Here is a 24025-nt window from a genome sequence, read left to right as displayed (position 1 = left end):
CGTCTGTGTCACCTCTTATTATTACTACGATGTACGTATACATTGGTAAGTTCTGCGGCATTTTATTTATAGTGCAAATGTAACTACATAGTGAAAAGCTTTTATTAATGGGTCTCGTGCCACTAGGCATGGGGGCGGAGGAGAGTCAGACAGAACCAGGGCAACTAAAGCAGTTAGGATGGGTGGCGGCAGAGTTTTGGAAAAATAATGGGGGGCTTAAGCTGGCCTCCTGACAACTATAATAGAACACCCTAAAGTAGGAATGAGAGGTCTACATCACATTAAGAAATTACTGCTTTACAAATAGAGCAGTTATATCTTAAAATGTGGTACTATGGCCACATTTGGGCTGAACTATAAAATTATTTGGGGACTGCTAATTAACTAATTAATTTTTTTGTATTATTAATATTGGTTAATTGTTTCATTTATTTATGGTCTACATCAGATATGCTATGTAATATTTCAGGAAGGCTTCCTGCTAAGGCACCAACATTCTTATCTTTGTTCAGTGTTTTAATAAACAAGCTTGAATGTCTTGCTATCATTTTAATTTTTTAATAACTGTTAAGCAGAACAACCGTTGTAGTTAGGCGAGGTACAGGCGTAACATAAAAAACAAACCTTGCCCGTTTACACCTTAAACCTTAGCACCCTTCATCTTTTTTTTTTTTTTACTCTGTCTGTCTCTCTCTGTGATAATCTAGTCATCTGTCCAGTGCATTTACTCAGTTTCCACACAATCTAGCCATGTGCCCTACATGCTACCTTCTGAGTTGTGTAACAGTGAGAGTAGGGGCTTTGCAGACCGTCCTATGCATTGTCATGTATGTAGGCAGCATTGAGTGTAGGTATAGCAACTGACCCTACACTCAGAATAAAGGCCTGTGAGCTCCATGTCAATATTCTGAAGAAACGATTCTGTTCTACATCTGCTGCTACTAATGGCCGGCTTGGCCTTCGTCAATATATCTATACTTAAGAAGAATTTCTACATATTATTGGGATGTATTCTGGTCAGGCACATCTGCTGGTTACTTCTACTTCTTGCAAAGTTTTACTCTCTTGATGGTCACTAACACAACCGTGGTTGTCTAGATCAGACACCTCATGTTCACTATTTAAGATGCAGCCCCGTAGTGATGCGGTCAGTAGCCCAAGATTTTTTTTAAGTCTGCTGCTGTAGGGGACTGTATCTAGTCCTACATTGCTAACTGCAAGAACAAAGGAAATATGCATTAAAGAAAAGCCCATCCTCTGTCCCAAACTGATAGTCCACCATTGACTGATCTTTTTCTCACTCATTTATCAGCATCATTGAGAGAAAACCATGATTCATTCATAAACAGTTAACGAAAAACATACATATAGCTGTAACAAATCAATTACTTTGTTGTTACTCTATCTACTCATATTATCCAATAAAATTGCATTCAAAGTTTAACCCTGGAACTCCCACGTGGAAAACTACCACCACCACCTGTACAAATAAAACCATATTCTCAATAATATTAATACCACTAACCTATTAAACTCCCTGTCAGAGCACAATAAAACATGGTGTCATCTAAGTCAACAAAGTTTTGAAGTCGCATTCAAAACTTGGGGGTTTTGAGGGTGGCCTAATGGTTAAGGTGTTTGCCTTACAAACACAAGGTGCAGGGTTTGAGTCTCACAAGGGGTAACTGGCTAGGCTTAAAATGGCTTGCAAGGGTAGTTAGCTTAGTACTAATCTATGAACCTATGAACCATTCAAGATACTGCTTCTCACTTCCATCTTAATTCAGAAGCTACTCTCCTATAAAATCAAGCACCGTATCACAATAACAATGTCAACCTAGTCCCTACTGTCCTATAAAACCAAGCACCATACCACAATAACAATGTCAACCTAGTCCCTACTGTCCTATAAAACCAAGTACCGTATAACAAGAACAATGTCAACCTAGTCCCTACTGTCCTATAAAGCCAAGCACCGTATCACAAGAACAATGTCAACCTAGTCCCTACTGTCCTATAAAATCAAGCACCGTATCACAAGAACAATGTCAACCTAGTCCCTACTGTCCTATAAAATCAAGCACCGTATCACAAGAACAATGTCAACCTAGTCCCTACTGCCCTGTAAAACCAAATACCGTATCACAAGAACAATGTCAACCTAGTCCCTACTGTCCTATAAAACAAAGCACCATATCAAGAGAACAATGTTAACCTAGTCCCTACTGTCCTATAAAACCAAGCACCATATCACAAGAACAATGTCAACCTAGTCCCCGTTCAACTTTGGTTAATCCACACACACACACACACACACACACATACATATATATATATATATACACATATATACATGTGTGTGTGTGTGTGTGTGTGTGTGTGTGTGTATGTACATACACACACATATATATATTTTAATATATATATATATATATATATATATATATATATATATATATATATATATGGATTCATATCACTTCACTGAAGGACCATTTCACTGACACCCATTTTACTGAGTCCAAATCACCTAAAGTCCATTTCACTGAAAGTTCATTTCACCTAAAACTCCTTTCAATGACAAGTAGTACTCTAAGGTAATTCAAAGGTATATGTTATTTTCCTACTTTAGTGCATTCCAGGTGTTAGTATATATAGTTCGGGGGGGGGTGTAGCCCCCAAATTATTTTGGTTTTCTGTTGTCTGGTTTTGTTTTACATTATTTAGTAAAACACAACTAGGTATGGGGCTATGCCCCCCACACCCCCCCCAATGCGGGGCGCTGTGGCATCCACATACCCCCTAACTATATATATATATATATATATATATATATATATATATATATATACATATATATATATATATATATATATATATATATATATATATATATATATATATACTAACACCAGGATCACACTACAGAGGAGAAAATGTCATATACCTTTGAGTTGCCTTAGAGTACTACTTGTCAGTGAAATGAGTTTAAGGTGAAATGAACTTTAGGTGATTTGGTCTCAGTGAAATGGGCGTCAGTGAAATGGTCATTCAGTGAAATGATACAAATTTATATATATATATATATATATATATATATATACATATATATATATATATATATATATACTCACGCATTGATCTATAAAGACACAGACTTTATATATAGATACATGTGTGTGTGTGTGTGTGTGTGTGTGTGTGTGTGTGTGTATATATATATATATATATATATATATATATGGGTCCCCTTCTGTAGATCTTGGAGTTAATATGTATAAGTAGCTGGGGTGTGGGTGGTGCTGGGGAGCTTGCCCCCCTGCAAAAATGTGTTTCACTTTGCCGGACACACCTCTAGTACTTATATATACTAACTCCAAGATCGCACTACAGTGGGGAAAAGACTATATTTTCACTACTTTCTCTTGTTCTAAGAAGCTAAGGAGTCTGTTTTCGAACAAAAGAAGTAGACCCATATATATATATATATATATATATATATATATATATATATGTATATATGGGTCTACTTCTTTTGTTCAAAAACAGACTTCTTAGCTTCTTAGAACAAGAGAAAGTAGTGAAAATATAGTCTTTTCCCCACTGTAGTGCGATCTTGGAGTTAGTATATATAAGTACTGGAGGTAATGAGGAGGGAGATATAAACACACACAAATGCACATCTTTGCAACCCTCCATATACTGTTAGGCACCGGAACATTCTCTGGTGATGTGCAAGCACTGATTCTGGGATTTTTTTACTACATAGTTGTAATTTTGTTCTATCTACAGGTCTCAAGAAAACTAAATATACCAAAACCAAAAAGCTTCCAGACTGCCTGATAAGATGCTTACGGACTTCAATACCTCTCCTACATCATTTGGGTCAGCTACTGACCAAATATTTAAAGTTAAAGTATGTTTCTGATGTAAATGATTCTGTATTACTAGTTGTGTGACCCTAAATCATTGCAGCACATCACTGGGATGTCCAGCTACCTCCCCATCCCTCCCAAAATTTCTCTCTTTTTCATTAGCTTCCTTTACTGAAGCGGTGTCTCGTATATTACAGTGGTTATTAAACAGTATCGCTACCATTAATTCTTCATAGACTTTCAGCCGACCCCATTACCCAGCAACTACAGTTTTTCTGATTCAGGTACCAGTATAATTTTGCATCATTACATAAATTCCTATTCGGGAATTCAGGCGGCACGAAGCCAGGGTACTTCTATGGGGTAGGCTTGTAAAGGCTTCAGGGGCATTAGCCTAGTACACACCTATGAATCTATGAACCTATGGGCACCATTTACCAGCTACAGTCTAACAAATAGCATCTGTTTCTACTGTTCATTCCCTCTATTTTACGGTTTATAAATCACAGTATACTACTCAGTTTAGACAGCTTAGTTTTTCAATTATACTTTTAAAAACATAATCACTTGATTTTACTAACTTACTAATTATTTTTTGAAGATGCCGCGGTGGTGTAGCGGTTAGTGTTGCCTCACATCCAGAGGTTCTCCTGTTCTATTCTTGTCTGGAGCGCCTTCTGTGTGGAGTTTGCATGTCCTCCTCGTGGTCGAGTGATGTTAAAGATATGCAGATAGGTGCGTGTGTGAATGAGTGTGCCTTCCTTGAAGGTTGGGCGTTGAGGTGGCAACTCGGCATTGAAAAATTCCACTGCCAATCATTAGCGGACCGGAGTTCCACTGTGGCGACCCCTAAAAGGGAAAAGCTGAAAGACATTACTGATTATGTTTTGAAGACTGCCATGAACAGGGTCTAGGTCCAGTCCTCTCCGTTTGCCCTCACTACACTCTGGCTCACTCCGTTTCCCAACCCTACCCCCATTTCTCACCCACCCCGCTACTCATACATTTATGTTAACCTAACCACACTCATCACTGTTGTTTGTCAAATCACTAAGCTCAACACATACCGACCCATTCACTTATGACTAAGTACCTCCCTCCTCATTACCCAATGCATTCCTCTAGCTCCTACCAACCAATCAGTTTCTATTTAACCTCGCCTCATTTCATTATATCTCATTCACCTTACTTGAAAGTCCAACTTAACCTACCACTCCCTCACCAGCTAGCCTGCCTCCCATAAACTACATATAGCTCACAGCTTTGCAAGTCCACAATGTTGCTCCTCCACACTTCTTTCCTAATTCTTCCTGGCCTCTAATTTAACATCTTATCACAATTAATTAGCTATAGCCTTCTCCTCACCTACCATTTCACTTCCCATCCCACCCCATACTAGAGCCATACACTTCGACATAGCACCACACTACTTTAACATCACCAAGGGGGAACTTTTCACATATAGGTATGACGTCAACTTACTACTCTCAAACTAGTTTGTAAATATACTAAACTAACTCTCAAAACACTCAAATCCATTACTACTTTTAATATCATACCTCAAACTCAGAGGTGATATCAACCCAAATCCGGGCAACAAAATTAATCAACAAGAACCAAACATACCACCCTTTCCATATACTCATATTCCTACTAATCTATCCCATAAAAAGTCTGACCAAATACTTTTAAACATGAATCTCAGGAGCGTCGCAAACAAACTACATGAATGTCATGCTTCCCTCTCACTCTACTCCCTGGACATAGCAGTTCTAACTGAAACCTGGCAAAAACCTGAGATAAGAAACAATGAAATTCTAACCCAGGCTACAACAGCCACAGACTGGACAGAATAAATAAATGTGGTGAAGGTATAGCTATTATTTTTAAAGGCACACTCAAACTAGAACGTTTAGAACCAACCCCCCAGGACTCAATAATGCTGAAGTATTATTTACTCGACTCAAAATAAATTCCAATAAATATGTCACTATCACAGCAATTTTCATCCCTCCTGGAAACAACCTCACCATACCCGTGGACTTCCTTTACTGGTCATCCTTAACATTTCCTCAGGAAATCCAATGGGAGACTTTAATACAGAGTGTTTAACCTGCACCTCAGATAACCCCTCAAACTTCATCAACTTGTACAGATTGTTCCATTTAATACAAACCCCAGCTAGAGTCGACAAAAACACCAATAGACAGTCAATCCTAGACTGAATTTTAACCAACAATCCCTCATTTGAGTACCGGTCAGGCTGCCTCCCTAATAGCATTAATGACCACCTATCTAACTAGCTGCTCAGCCAATGTTTACACCCCTTTAAAAATATTATATAGAGAGAAATTCACAACAGGAAAAAATTTTCACCTCAGACATTTATATCCACCCTCCAGCATTGTGACTGGACCCCACTAACATTACCCTCCCCCTACATACCGCTGTATTGTATTTTAATAACACATTCTTAGACATTTTAAACAGCCAAGCACCTCCTAGAACTGTCAGGGTAAAATCAAAGTATGCTGCCTGGCTGACAAAAGATGCCAAACACTTACTTAAGATCAGAAATAAAGCTTGGACACAATATCAGTCAAACAAAAAACAAGTCACCCTAGATTATTAACTAAGAAATAAAGCTAGGAAACAGATCAAGAATGATACTATATTGAAACCCAACAAAAAAAATCCTAAAAAGTTCTGGACTGCTATAAAACAACTACTACAACCTGGGCAATCATTGACTCCAACCCGTGCCACTATAAATACTATGGCTAGTATAGCCACCCAATTTAATACTAATTCCATATTATCGCTAACCAAAAATAATGGCAATGGTCCTCTGACCATTCCAGAAGATCCTGAGGAAACTACCAATGCTTTCTCCTCCAAGCCTGTACAAACCAGCACCATAAAAAATGCCCAACTAACTCAAACCCGTATCCCTTACTACTAATAATTTACTTTCTGAATACCTGAAGTTAGCTGCTGACACCATCTGTTATCCTGACTCTGCTTTGATCAATTACTCCATTACAGAACAGCATGTTCCCAAAATCTGCAAAATATCTTATATCATACCACTACATAAAGAAATAATGGTCACCTAGCTTCCTTCATCTTCCTACACATATCCGAAGCATTTGATACAATCTCCCATCATAAACTCCTCAATGAGCACTCAATCCTAAAACTAAGCCAATCTCTCCTTGCATGGTTCCATGACTACCTATCTGCCCAACAACAAACTGTCAAATGGCAACATGATTTGTCCTGTCAGTTATCTGTCATGTTAGGTGTTCCACAGGGCTCAGTCCTAAGTCCACTCCTTTTTAGTATCTTCACCAATAAACTCCATAGTGCTACCCATCTTGGCCTATCGTACAGTACGTAGATGACTCCACACTCTTCTGTGCTGACCCTCCCTTCCTAAATTCCAAGAAATTACCCAGCATTCCTTCTCAAATGTAGAATCCTGCCTGTCTGACTGTCAATTAATTCTTAAGCACAATAAAACTAATCTAATGCTCCTTTTGAATAACAAAAACCCCAGACTCCCAATCCTCCTTTCTAATCTAGCCATCCAATAATACTAAGATACATCCTTCATTGCAAACAAAACTTATCGGTGTTACAACTGATAATAACATGAAATTCAATAAACATCTATCCCTAATCATAAAAAGTTCCGCATAAAAGCAAGTTCTCTATAGAGAATCAAACCATACCTCACCAACTCAACTAGGCAATCTGCAGCCAAGACCCACCTACACTCTACCCTGCTTTACGTGTTTCCTATCTTCACTAACCTGAAGAAAAAAAGACTTAGCAAAATTAGAAGCCTGCTACAATAAGATGGCCAGATTTGATACAAACTCCCCATACAGATCCCATCACGACACTGCTCTACATCAACTCAGCTGGCTAGAGTTACCCAATCTCATAACCCCCACTCAACTTACAACTGTCCATGGCATAGTATATAAACCTGATAAGTGTCCAGCACTTTCAAAATCTACTTCAACCTCACACTAATAAAAGACAACTGAGATCTTCTGACAAATTTCTTCTACAAGTCACAAAAATCTAATAACAGTTCTGGGGATTCTCTCTACTCCAACCGGCTCTCCAGAATTTGGAACTCTATCTCATAACACATCCTAATAACTCTGAACTCCTCACAGTTCAAAAAATATCTTAGGACTCACCTAACTGACTCCTGGCTTTGCTCATGTTCATCAACTGGCTGATTATCATCTCTCCTGCACTGTAGCCTTCACACCTATACCTCTGTCACCTCCTATGTAGACTTTTATCTTCCTATCTGACATAACCACAACTCAACTCACTTTCCCAGCACTACCATACATTCTCTGTCTAGTCTCTCTACCTCCTTCGCTTACTCTCATCCTAACTTTCCTTTCCTCTGTTCCATGTAATAAATCATCAACAATCTTAGCTCTTCACTCTTCAGCAATGCCTTAGATGGCATTTATTTCTACACTACAAATATCATATCTACCTAGATAAAGTAAACCTAACATGTAATACTCTTTGCAAGTTTTATAGTATCCACTTTATGTGAATACTTAGTTACTAATATGTATTTTAACTATTTTTATGTATATGTGTTCCTTGGAACTTCCAGTTACTGTACTTTGTACTTAAACTGTTGGCTGTTTAGTTTATACTGGAACTTTTCTCCCCAGGCCAACACTGAAAATGGACATCTGCTCAGTCGGACTATCCCAGTAAACAAATGTGAAATAAATAAATACATATAATATATGGATTTGTATATATGTGTCCTGTAACATTAATTTTTTTTTCTCTATGTATCACTTTCTTTTTTATATTTAGCATTGTAGCTACATATTTTTTATTATTTTGTTTTCATTTGTTTTATATTTTATCAATTATATAGCAATGTAATTACACGTGTTACTGTTAGTTTCTACTTTGTAACTTTTTTTAAAGACCTTTGAGTGAAAAATGGAATCTGACCAATTGGACCATTCCACTAAATGAGTCAAAGCAAATAAAATAAATTTAACAAATGACACATCAAACATATCTGCAGATGTAATTCAATCTCAAATCATATTATAAGAAATATTCACACAAATGCTGGACCGAATTTTCTGAATGTTATTTTCACTCTTGCGTATTGGACATCAATCTCTGACACTGATCTCCTCTTCTGAACCTCCGGATTAAGAGTCAGTTGTGAAGCCGTCATGCATACAACATCTTGGGAGTTTCTCTTTAATGGCCCTAATAACTACCCAGTGGTGAACGTAGACTGCTGCAGCACCACTGGGGTATACTATTCTCTTTCCCATGGCATGGCTCCCACACACATGTCCGCTGACAGCTACCATCAGTAGCTTGGTATAACCCAGTCATCATCTCATGGTCTTATAGCCACAATGATTGCACTAGTAATTAGTCAAGCAGAGTCACCCTCTTCACCCCCCCCCCCCACCAGGATGGGTGAGCCAGTATAAGCTACTCACTCCCACCTTCTCCTTTCCAGCTCTTCCAGCATTCAAGTTACTAGCCAGTCTTGAGGTATCTCTGTCACAGTCATGGATTTATCCCTCTATGCTACAGATCCAAGATAATTTCCTAATGTTATTTCAAATACCTTATTTAAGCCCTTGGAATTATAAGACCTAATTAGACCTTTGGCACTAAATTCACCCAGAATCTACATATCCAATGCATGGTATCTTATTAATGGTGCAGTCATTGTAATTTCATCTTGAGAACTTGAAGATGTGTGTAACATGTTAATAATGGCACATATATTGTAACTACATACCAAAGAGTAGTGTAACATGTTACTAATGGTGCAGATGTAACTACGTTGTGAAGAGAAGTGTAATATGTCATTAATGACACAGATGTTGCACTTACATTCCGAGGAGGAGTATGATGTGTCATTAATGCTGCAGATGATGTCACTACATACTGAGAAGCAATGTGACATATTAATGACACAGATGTTGTAACTACATACTGAGGAGGAATGTGACATCTTATTGACTACACAGATATTTTAACTTCATACTGAGAATGAATGTGACGTTATTAATGCGGCAGATGTTGTAACTACATACTGAGGAGGAATGTGACATCTCATTAATGACAGAGATGTTGTAGCTACATACAGAGGGGGAATGTGACATGTCTGTGTAACTACATACTGAGGAGAAATGTGACATATTATTAATGCTGCAGCTGTAGAAACTACTTACTGAGGAGAAGTGTGACGTGATTAATGGCACAGATGTAACTAAATACAGAAGAGGAATGTGACATGTTAAGAATGGCACGCATGTCATGGTTACATACTGAAGAGGACTATGACATATTATTAATGCTGCAGATGTTGTAACTGCTTACTGAGGAGGAATATGACATACTGTTAATTCTGCAGATTTTGTAACTATTTACTGAGGAAAAGTGTGGCATGTCATTAATGGCACAGATGTTGTAATTACAAACTGTGGAGGAATGTTACATGTTATGAATGGCACAAATATTGTGGTTACATACTAACGAGGACGGTGACATGTTATTAATGCTGCAGATGTTGTAACAACATACAGATGAGGAATGTGACATTATTAATGATGCAGATGTTGCAACAACATACAGATGAGGAATGTGACATGTTATTAATGCTGCAGATGCTGTAACTACAGACTGTGCAGAAATGTGACATATTCTAAAGACTGAGATGTTACAACTACATACTGATGAGTAGTATAACATATTAATGGCACAGATGTGACTACATACTGAAGAGAAGTGTAACATGTCATTAATGACAATGATGTTGCAGTTACATACTGAGGAGGAGTGTGACATGTTATTGATGCTGTAGATGCTGTCACTACAGGATGAAGAGGAATGTGACATGGTATTAATGACACAGGTGTTGTAACTACATACTAAAGAGGAATGTGGCATGTTATTAATGCTGCAGATGTGGTAACTACATACTGAGGACTGTGACATGTTATTAATGACAGATATTGCAACTACATACAGAGGAGAACAGTGATGTGTCATTAATACTGCAGATATTGTAACTGCATACCGAGAAATGTGATATGTTATTAATGTTGTAACTACATACTGAGGAGAAGTGTGATATGTTATTAATGACAAAGATGTAACTGCACACTGAGGAGAAGTGTGATATGTTATTAATGACAAAGATGTAACTGCACACTGAGGAGCAATGTGACATGTTATTAATGTCAGGGATATTGTGACTACATACTGAGGAGGACTGTGACATGCTATCAATGCAGCAGATGTTGTAACTTCATACTGATGACAAATGTGACATGCTACTGACAGTTGTAAGTACATACTGAGGAGGAATGTGGCATATCATTAATGCAGCAAATGATGTAACTACACACTGAGGAGGCATGTGACATGTTTTTAATACTGCAGATGATGTAGCTACATACAACATGAAGGAATGTGACGTTATTAATGCTGCAGATGTTGTAACTACATACTGAGGAGGAATGTGACATGTTATCAATGCTGATAATATTGTAGCTACACACTGAGGAGTAATGTGAAATATTACTAATGACACAGATGTAACTACATACTGAGGAGTGTAACATATTAGTGCTGCAGATGTTGAAACTACATACTGTAGAGGATGGTGACATAATTAATGCTTCAGATTTTGTAACTACATACTGAGGAGGAATACAACATTATTAATGACAGAAACATTGTAACTACATACTGAGGAGGAATGTGGCATGTTATTAATGACAGAGATGTTGTAACTACATACTGAGGAGGGATGCGACATTTTATTAATGCTGCAGATGCTTTAATTACATACGGAGAAGTTATGTGCCATGTTAATAGAGCTGTTATAACTACATACTGAGGAGGAATGTAACATGTTTTAATGACACAGATCTTAAAGCTACATACTGAGGAGGAATGCAACATGTTATTAATGACACAGGTGTTGTAACTACATACTGAGGAGGAATGTGACATGTTATTTATTAATTCTGCAAATGCTGTAACTACATACTGAGGAGGAATGTAACATGCTATTAATGATGCAGATATTGTAACTACTTACTGAGAAGAAGTGCAACATGTCATTAATGGCACAGATGATGTAACTACATACCGAGGATGAATGTAACATGTTATTAATGCTGCAGATGTTGCAACTATATACTGAGCAGGAATGTGATATGCTATCAATGACAGAAATGTAACTATATATTGAGGAGTGTAACATGCTATTACTGGCACAACTGTAACTACATACTGAAGAGAAGTGCAACATGTCAATAATGACAGATTTTGCAGTTACATACTGAGGAGGAGTGTGACGTGGCATTAATGCTGCAGATGCAGTCATTACATAATGAGGAGGAATGCAACATGGTATTACTGGCACAAATGTTGCCATTTCATACTGAGGAGGACTGTGATGTTATTACTACTGCAGATGTTGTAACTACACACTGAGGAGGAATGTGATATGTTATTAATGACAAAAATGCTGTAACTACAAACTGATGAAGAATGTGACATGTCAGTAATACTGCAGATGTTATAACTGCATACTGAGGAGTGTGACATGGTATTAATGACAGAGATGTTGTAACTACATACGGAGGAGGAATGTGACGTTATTAATGCTGCAAATGTTGTAACTACATACTAAGGATGAATCTAACATGTTATTAAAGACACAGATGCTGTAACTACATACTGAGGAATAATGTGACATCAGTAATACTGCAGATGCTGTAACTACATACTGAGGATGAATGTGACACTTTATTAATGCTACAAACGTTGTAACTACATACTCAGGAGGAATGTGACATGTTGTTAATGTTTCTGATATTGTAACTACTTACTGAGGAGTGTAACTTAGTGCTGCAGATGTTGAGACTACTTACTGAGGAGGAGTGTAACATGTTATTAATGACATAGATGTTGTAACTACATACTGAGGAGGAATGCGGCATTTTAATGACACATATGTTGTAACTACATACTGAGGAGGAATGTGACATGTTATTAATGACACAGATGTAACTACATACTGAGGAGTGTAACTGATTAGTGCTGCAGATGTTGAGACTACATACTGAGGATGATGGTGACGTCATTAATGCTGCAGACTTGTAACTACAACCTGAGGAGGAATGTGACATGTTATTAATGACAGATATGTTGTAACTACATAGCGAGGAGAAATGTGACATTATTAATGACACAGGTGTTGTAACCACATACTGAGGAGGAATATGACATGTTATTAATGACACAGATGTAACTCCATACTGAGGAGAAATGTGACATGTTGTTAATGCTGCTGTTGTAGGTACATACTGAGGAGGAATGTGACATGTTATTAATGACATAATTGTTGTAGCTACATGCTGAGGAGGAATGTGGCATTGTATTAATGACAGATATGTTGTAACTACATACCGAGGAGGAATGTAACATATTATTAATACTTCAGATGTTGTAACTACATACTGAGGAGACATATACATTATTAATACTGCTGATGTTGCAGCTACATAGTGAAGAGGAGTGTGACATGTTATTAATTACACAGATGCTGTAACTACATACTGAGGAAGAATGTGATGTCAATAACACTGCAGATGTTGTAACTACATACTGAGGAGGAATGTGACATTTTATTAATGCTGCAGATGTAACTACATACTAAGGAGGAATGTGACATATTAATGTTACTGATGTTGTAACTACATACGGAGGAGGAATGTGACACATTAGTAATGACAGAGATGTGGTAACTACATATAACTACATATTGAGGAGGAATGTGACATGTTATTAATGACAGAGATGTAACTACATACTGAGGAGGAATGTGACATGTTATTAATGACACAGATGTTGTAACTACATACTGAGGAAGAGGGTGACATGTTATTTATGCTGCAGATTCTGTAACTACATACAGAGGAGGAATGTGATATATTATTAATGACAAAGACGTAACTACATACTGAAGAGGAATGTGACATGTTATTAATGATGCAGAGAATGTAACTACATACTGAGGAGGAATGTGACATGTTATTAATAACACAGATGTTATAACTACATGGAATGTGACATGTTATTAATGACACAGATGGTGTAACTACATACTGGAGGAGGAATGTGCCATGCTGTTACTGGTGCATATGTAACAAAGTACTGAGGAGGGACTACATGCTGAGAAAGAATATGACATGTTATTAATGACAGAGATGTTGTAATTACATGATGCGGAGGAATGTGGCATGTTATTAATGGCACAGATATTGCAACTGCATGCTGAGGAGGAATGTGACATGTTATTAATGCTGCAGATGCAATTACATACTTAGGAGGAATGTGACATTATTGAGAGAGATGTTGAAACTACATACTGAGGAGGAATGTGACGTGTTATTAATGACACAGATGGTATAACTACATACTGAAGAGGAATGTGAGATGTCATTAATGGCAAAGATGTTGCAATTACACACTGAGTTAGAGTGAGATGTGTCATTAATGCTGCAGATGTAACTACATACTGAGGAGGAATGTGATATGTTATTAATTATACAGATATGACTATATACTGAGGAGGAATATGACATGTTATTAATAACAGAAATGTTATAATTACATAATGAGGAGGAATATGACATGTTATTAATGACAGAAATGTTATAATTACATAATGAGGAGGAATGTGACATGATGTTAATGCTGCAGATGTAATTACATACTTAGGAGGAATGTGACATTATTAATGAGAGAGATGTTGCAACTACATACTGAGGAGGAGTGTGACATGTTATTAATGACGCAGATGCTGTAACTACATACTGAGGATGAATGTGGCATGTTATTAATGACACAGATGTAACTACATACTGAAAAGGAATGTGACATGTTATTAATGACACAGATGTAATTATATAGTGAGGAGGAATGTGACATGTTATTAATTACACAACTATGACTACATATTGAGGAGTGTGACATGGTATTAATGACAGAGCTGTTGTAACTACATACTGACAAGGAATGTGTGAAGTTATTAATGACACAAATGTTGTAACTACATACTGTGTAACATGTTATTAATGACACAGATGTTGTAACTACATACTGAGGAGGAGTGTGACATGTTATTAATGACACAGATGCTGTAACTACATACTGAGGAGAAATGTGCCATGCTGTTACCGGTGCATATGTAACAAAGTACCAAGGAGGGACTACAGGCTGAGAAAAAATATGACATGTTATTAATGACAAAGATGTTGCAATTACATGATGCAGAGGAATGCGGCATGTTATTAATGGCACAGATATTGTAAATGCATACTGAGGAGGAATGTGACATGTTATTAATGCTGCAGATGTTGTAATTACATACTTAGGAGGAATGTGACATTAATGAGAGAGATGTTGCAACTACATACTGAGCAGGAGTGTGACATGTTATTAATGACACAGATGGTATAACTACATACTGAAGAGGAATGTGACATGTCATTAATGGCAGAGATGTTGCAATTACACACTGAGTTAGAGTGAGATGTGCCATTAATGCTGCAGATGTAACTACATACTGAGGAGGAATGTGATATGCTATTAATTATACAGATATGACTATATACTGAGGAGGAATATGACATGTTATTAATGACATAAATGTTATAATTACATAATGAGGAGGAATGTGGCATGTTGCTAATGGCATAGATGTTGTAACTACATATTGAGGAGGAATGTGACATTGTTAATGCTGCTGATGCTGTAATTGCATACTTAGGAGGAATGTGACATCATTGAGAGAGATGTTGCAACTACATACTGAGGAGTGTGACATGTTATTAATGACACCGATGCTGTAACTACATACTGATGAGGAATGTGGCATGTTATTGACACAGATGTAACTACATACTGAGGAGGAATGTGACACGTTATTAAAGACACAGATGTAATTGCATAGTGAAGAGGAATGTGATGTTATTAATTACACAAATATGACTACATACTGAGGAGTGTGGCATGTTATTAATGACAGAGCTATTGTACATACTGAGGAGGAGTGTGACATGTTATTAATGACACAGATGTTGCAACTACATACTGAGGAGGAATGTGGTGTTATTAATGACACAAATGTTGTAACTACGTACTGAGGAAGAGCGTGACATGTTATTAATGACACAGATGTTGTAACTACATACTGAGGAGTGTGACGTTATTAATGACACAGATGTTGTAACTACATACTGAGGAGGAGTGTGACATGTTATTAATGACACAGATGTTGTAACTACATACTGTGGAGGAATGTGACATGTTATTAGTGACACAGATGTTGTAACTACATACTGAGGAGAAATGTGACATGTTATTAATGCTGCAGATGTTGTAACCACATACTGAAGAGGAGTGTAACATTTTATTGATGGCACTGAATGACTCAAGTTTTTAAAATGCACCTGTTGCAAAAATGTTGTCAAATAAAGGTAAAATGAAGACGTGTGAGAAGATAAGTGCAAGCTGTAACTATGGGTTCTGAACCCCCTCATAGTTACTTATTTGTGTTATAGATCAAACAGCATTGAAAATCTAATGAACACTACTGAAACTGTCCAATGTGTAGCATACAAACATCTCTGTTGGAAAGACAAGTGCCTGCAACAAGCGGTGTACCCCAGGGTTTGGTCTTGGGGCTTCTTTTATTTGGGATATACTTTTTTGAGGTGCAGGCCAAAACATGTGGGCTATGGCTGACCAGTTTTGCAGATGACTGCAAGCTGGGTACTGTCATCAATTCCCCTAATGATGTGGACATCCTCCAAGAGGGTCTCACTCAGACAAATGACTGGTGCCAGAAACATGGCCTCAAGCTGAATACCAAAAAATGCATCATCATTCCCTTTTTGGAGAGTGACGTCCCCTAGGCTTATAAGGGCCTCAGGGCCAGTAGCACAGTAACCTCCTATGATCCTATACTCTACCTCTGAAGTCAGCACCCAAGCACCTCCCAGGGTAAAGTCTCAAAGTTCAATGATAAACAGTGTAAAGAAACTAATGAAACATCTGGGTGCCTTTTCAACCCTTTGCCTGCTGACCATCAAGTTTCCCTTCAACTGACTCAAGTCCATTCACTCCTTAGACATGGCTAGTCCACAAGATTCACAAGTGTGAAAGCTGCCTGGATGGGCCATCATTCAGGCAAGGTTTGGAGAGTCTGTACTCTTGCCAGCATCCTGGCAATGACAGCATTTCTCTATAACCTAATTCAGTCCTTGGGTGGGAAACAGTCTACACACATCACCATAGGGACTGACAATGCCGTTTTTCCAGAATGTTCACTGGAATGCCACCCTTACTCTGCATGACAGTGGCTATGAACGATCTGACCCCTCCCTGCACTACTCTCCAGGATTGTCCTGTCCATCCATCTGTGCCAGCAAAATAAAACTCCTGATCTGCTAATCAAACCTGTGACAGTTGTTGGGTCATAGCCTACTTTATATTTCTCTATACCACGGTGCTGGCCAAAAATAAAGCAGCATGGCTGCTAAGTAGGAAACATAAAACATGTACTAAACACCGAAAAGCACAGGCCACAAAAACACAATAAATAAATAAGCAAACAAACTTTTTTACAAGAGCAAGAGTAAGAGCTTGGGTGTTACCTGTACAGGACAGGTGTTTAAGAGACTCACCTGTTGGGCTCATACTTCACAATACCTTAGGTAGTGCAGAAGGAGTTTTATGACCAAATGTTAACAAAATATATTAACATGGTTCACAGTTTTCTGTTTTTTATTCAGTACTGTGGCTTCAAGAAAACCTAATTACACAGGGAATTTTTCAATTACCTTACTGAACCAATGGATTTGCTTTATTGACAGTATAAGACAATGGTGCTTTTATCTTTGTATCATTCTGAAGAAGTCTCCTCAGTGGGACAAAAGGGCTCAATTTTTAACAAATTTTATGGTTTCCACCATTCTTGTATCCTCAGTGGCATTATTGCATTTGATTCCAAATATGTTAATAACTATATCAGTACGTTGAATGAGAAGGCGTCTATATGGTACTCCGCGGTATCAAATTAAACACTACATAATGCTGTCTGCCTCCACTCTGAAGATATTTATACCTGATTAGTAATGCAATACACATATTTACATTAATTTCATATTTTAGTAAATATTTCTGGAATTTTATGTCTGGGCACATTGTAAAACAGCATTTCACATGTTCGGTCACTACAGAGGTTTTTAAATTGCTTCTCAACTATGTGGGGTACTCTGTAATGGAGAAAATGTGAGCTATTTTCTAGATATATTATGCATGTATGTCATATGGCAGCAATTATATTAACAACTTAACAAGAAGATGTTTATGTGGTACTCCTCAATATCAAATGAAAGTATACATAATGCTGAAAACTATGCACTGACAACTGGTGTTCAATTAGTACTCCTTTGCAGATATTTACATTTATTTAGCAATTTATTTCGCAACTTTTTCACATTAAAAACAGGTGTACCCTTTCTGAAGGGAGACATTTTACTGGGACAGTCTGCATCAGTAAAACACTGAGTATTATAAGCAATGAGGATTCAATGTTCTGATGTTCGAATTATTGACTTGTTTATTTATTAGGTGTAATTCAACAAACATGCACCTTTTTGTTACAGGATGAATACATGACGCATACAAATCATAAATGTATTTTATTTTTATAATGCAATAATATACAACCCACATTTGTTTTATTCTGAAAGCAGCACTTTACAGCGTTTAAGATCTTAATACAGAAATAAAAACAGAGAGCATTATTGCCAAGTGCAAATCGTCACTCAGAATTTCAGCAAAGCAGCTGTTTTGTGCCCCTCAGAAATTCAATACGCAGGTCCTGTATTGCCTGTAATTCACGACACCTGTGGCAAGCATACGTATGTCAGGGTTTGCAAAGGGAATGTACTGGTCCACTCCATTAGGCTTACAGTCGCTGGACTTGTACTTTACAACTAGGTTATCCATCCTGTTACCAGAGTACATGGTAATGTTGAATTTGTGGTTCCATTATATTATTCACTAAGTCTGAGTACTACGGACACAAATGTCCACATATTTTGACCACTACCAACCAGTTATTTGGTTGCCTTGTCTAGACATGTCGAATACTCACTGTTTAGCATTGCTGTATGTCAGAGTTGAAAGGGAATATACTGATGGCTTTAATAGGTTTGCAGTCTGTGTTTTTGTACTTTCCAGCTGGGGTATTGGTACTGTTACCAGAGTAAATTATTATGCTGAATGCTTTGTTCCACTCTATTTTTTAATAACTTTCGAGTATTATTTACACAAATGCCTACATATTTGTAATGGCTGCATGCCAATTGCTTGGTTGCTTTGTGAAGATGTGTTGCCCACTTTTAGCTATGCTTTCAGGCTACACTTGCTGCATGTCTGAGTTTGCAAAGGGAAGGATTACTCTTGGTCAGTACTTTTGGACTTGGTATTGCTATCTGTGTCCAGGCTCAGATCCTGCAGCCCAGAGGCAAATATCAATAATTATATTGATAACTTGAACCAGAAGTTGATTACATGGTACTTCACGGTATCAAATGAAAGATTACATTATGCTTCAAAAGTTGTCATTGATATCAACTGTTTGCATACTACCATTCAGCACATATTCAGACTTGTTCAGTAATAAATTATGCATATTTGCATAGTTACCATATTTTTGTACATATTTCTGATATTGTGAATTTATACAGATTGTGATTCAAAACTGCACATACTCAATCATCAGAAAGGTCATAAATGGTTCCTGAGATGAATGGAGTAGTTGCCGCCACAAATTATGATTTTTTTGGGGAAGTGGAAATATTAGAACTGTATAGGACATATTAATAATTACATTAATAATGTGAACCATAAGGTGATTATGTGGTACTTCACTGCATCATATGAAAGCGTACATTATGCTGCAAACACTGTTACTGATACTTGCTGTCTACGTACCACCATTCCACAGATATTTATACTTTTTCAGTAACTAGATGTGTACATTAGCATAATTAGCATGTTTCTGTACATATCTCTGGCATCATACACTTGGGTAGGTTGAGATTCAGTATTTCACATGCCAAGTTACCAGAGAGGTCATTAATGGCTCTTTACACCAATGTTTTTTTCCTGGAAATATTATGAATGTATGTCATATCTTCATAACAATGTTAATAACCTGAACTGAAGAGTACATACATGGTTCTCCATGGTATCAAACAAAAGTATACAATATACTGAAAAACCTTTGCACGGATAAACCAGCACCACATGGCAGACATTTACACTTATTTCTCCATTAAATATGAAAATACGCTTATCATTCATAATTATGCAAATATCTCAAAAATGGAGTGGCATCTATGAAACTAGTTTGCAGCTAAATGAAGGCCATGTCTGCCTGAACAAAACTCACACTGATAATTGGGGTACATCTACTATGGTTACACAGATATTAATACTTGTTTGCATAACTGTAATTAGTAAATGTGCATATTATTTAATTAGTTGCTTAATATACAATTATTATGTCTGTCTGACAATATCACTGTTGTGTTGTGAAGAGGCTTGTGTGCTGAGTAACTTTCTTATTTTAACGTTTTTGATATGTTTTATCATATTTGAGATATATATATTTGTTGGCAGCTGGGTTGAAAAGGTGCATTCTCTGAATTTTAACTCAGACGAAGGTTGCCCAAGTAGGACTTCTTCAGGTATCAGGGGGTGTGAAATTCTACTTAGGGCAGGTGTGAAAGAGATAAATGCATAACCTGGCCATTTGCATTGTACTCCCACATATCATTTTCTATTACAACAGCCCTCCCCCCTTCAAGCTACAGCTGACACCTGCTGTCAATTTTACTTTTTACGTACAGCACTGCTTACACACTACATATTTGTTCAGGTATTTTTATTCTGATTAGTACTACTGAAAAAGAGATGATCTTCATATACACTTTCATTTTAGTCTTAAACAGAGAGCTTGGACAGAACAGAGCTTAACACACAGTTCATAGGTTGCATACATCATTAATATCTACATGTTCACTGCTTGTCCATACAAGCAGAGAAACAGAACAGCAGCAAAGTTATTTGGCATTCCTCTCCGAAAAATAAAGTCCTCTCAGACTTGAGAACAAAAAAAAACCCTCTCTGACTTTATGGATAAGGAGATTGAACTAGCTATATTTTAAAAGAAGAATGGTTATTTGGATTCATTTGTTTAAATAACTGTGAACTGCAAGTGCAATTTCTGCTTAGGTTTGCTGCATGCAGGTTCACTGTGCACTTTCAGGCTGAACTTTAATTCTAATGCACCAATCACTATCTGAGGCAATACACTGGTGGTCAATGATTTCATTATGCAGCAGTGATACTGTGTTTCCACTATTTAGTAATAATGCTCTCAATTATAGTTTTATTTTACTTTTCAGTATGTAAATATACCAATACTTGATGAAATGTACACCGAATATCCTAAAAATATATAAGCCTGCTATACATTTGTTCTTCAAATGAGATGTTAAACTGAGGTCTCATCTACCTAAGATGGTGTTAGGCAGCTCAGGAGAATGATCCCATGGTACCAATCTTAAAGATTCCCCCCACACACACACTTTATTCCACAACCAAAAATGTATTTTTTTCAAAATTTCAGACAATATCCATTTGCCACTGAATTTAATTTCATTCAGTCTCTCATTCCATATTGTCCAAGAAACATAAAACTTTTTTTGTCAATTTCATTCACCTCTTTTTGTGTTTTGCTGCCATAATTCTCATATTCCAGCATTTTCATATTTATATCTTCAACACTTTTAATATACTTCAATAACTGATTCTCATATACTTTTGCTCATAATTACTTTAGTCTTAAACAATTTAGGAAAACATGGCCCACTGTTTCAACCTCTCCACAATAATTACACACCCTTTCTTGTATTTTTTATATGGCATGTTAGCTTTAATCGTCAGTTTACCTAGTGTTAGTTTCCCCATAAAATCATTACATTCACACATTTTCTTACAGCATGCACATCTTGCCTTAATTGGGTTTCTTTTTTCATTCCCTAAATGTTTCCATGGGTACAGCTAATAATATTCATTCATTATTTTAAAACAAGATTCTTTTCTATTTTTTCTTACATTTTTATATTTAATTTCATTAGAAAAATTATACTCTGCTATTCTTTCATGTCTTCATTTACAAACAATATGCAGCTTTTCCCAGCACTTATTTCTGCCCACAATTCTTAAACTTGTCCTTCATAATAACATTTAATGTTTTATTCCTTTCTTCTAATCCTGCCAACACTTTATAAAGATTCAATGATGCTGCATCAACAGTTGAGTTAATCTGTCCCAGTCTTCCCTCCTCTTTAACATACAAAATCCCCCTCTTCCCTGGATTAACCTGGAACCACAAATAAATGAAAATAAAACAGACAATAACTCTTTTTCAAATTTAAATGGAATCATATAAACACCCGCTAAATATGCTATTTTACCTAAAAGTATTACATTTATTAAAGACCCTTTTTTCTTATATGACAATTTATACGACTTCCAGAACATGCAAACCTCTTCATTTCATATTATTTTCTTCCATTACTTTTCTCTATACATATTTATCCCAAATTGCATTCCTAATATATCTAAAAACTTCATTATTAAATTGAATCCCTTCTATACTACCTAATGAACCAATGCCATGCTTTTATCTTTATTCATACATAGCTCAATAATTTTTAAATACTGATTTAATCTTTTGATACCGTCTTCCATCCATTCCTTATTTTTCATAACTAATACTATATCATCTGCATAAGTAAGAATTATTGGAATCTGAATATCTTCTGTTATATTATATCTTACTGTTTTCAATATTATTATGGGTGGTGCAGTGCTGCAGCGGGTAAAGTTGGCACCTCACAGCAAGAGGTTCCCTGGTTCGATTCTTTGGCTGGGGTGCCTTCTGTGTGGAGTCTGCATGTCCTCCCTGCATTTGCATGGGTTTCCTCTGGGTGCTCTGGTTTCCTCCCATATTCCAAAGGCATACGCCTGGAGCATTTCTCCATGAGCCTCCCCTGAAAATAGGTGCTGTCCCAGTCAGACTTTCTCGGTCGACAAATGTTAAATAAATAAATATTCATGTTACTAACAATAATGTTCAGAACTAACTCGAATAAAGTGCTGGACACCCTTACCTTATCCCACGTTCTGTTTTATCTCTTCACTTAACCACACATTTATTCTAATATTATTATTTTCATATATTGACATAAATATTGTAATTATTTATCACTTTTACCTTCATCTCTTGATATATTCCACAAAACATCATACTGTCTTCTATTAAATGCTTTAGTTACGTCTCCTGCCATAACCTTAGTTTGCATCACTTTATTTATAACATAATCTATCAGCTCTTTCAGTATCCATAACAAATCCTGGCTTCCTTTCTCTTTCTTACCAAAAATCATATCAAGTAATTTATCTCCACTATTTTGGAAATAAAACAAAAGAGGCTCTCCACGACTAAATCTGGCAACACTTTATTGTGAAATAATAAAAAAGTAGTACGCGCTTTCACGTTTTGAAAAACGTTTCTTCAGACTTTAACATACACATATCCTGAATACATTTATATACCTATCTACATCCTTCTTAACCAATTACTATCAACAAATCATCAAATAATTAGAGTAGAGCAATTAATCAAACGTATCATCACTAATGAGCATAGATATATCAACCAAAAAAACTCTGTGTGAGAAAAAATGTACTTTTCCCGCATTTCATTATAAACAATGATAAAAAACCTTGACACCATAAACAATACATATAATAATCTAAAATTAAACATAATAAAGTTGTGTATATATATTTTTTATATAAGGTTTGAAAAAAAATTTTTAGGCTTTATGAAGAGATATAGGAATATTATTATGATGACACGTGTATACATGGGTCACCTTCAGATG

General features: G+C 36.6%; 1 protein-coding gene across 30 annotated transcripts in view; it reads right to left on the bottom strand.

Moving 5' to 3' along the window:
- The window catches only part of ABLIM1 (actin binding LIM protein 1), a 2317257-nt gene that overhangs the window by 468931 nt on the left and 1824301 nt on the right, over positions 1–24025 (bottom strand). The gene's annotated exons all lie outside the window — the stretch shown is intronic.

The sequence above is a fragment of the Protopterus annectens genome, chromosome 14.part0, assembly GCF_019279795.1.
Source record: "Protopterus annectens isolate FY-2018-M chromosome 14.part0, PAN1.0, whole genome shotgun sequence".
Lineage (NCBI taxonomy): Eukaryota > Metazoa > Chordata > Ceratodontiformes > Protopteridae > Protopterus > Protopterus annectens.
This window is presented reverse-complemented; position numbering and strand designations above follow the sequence as displayed.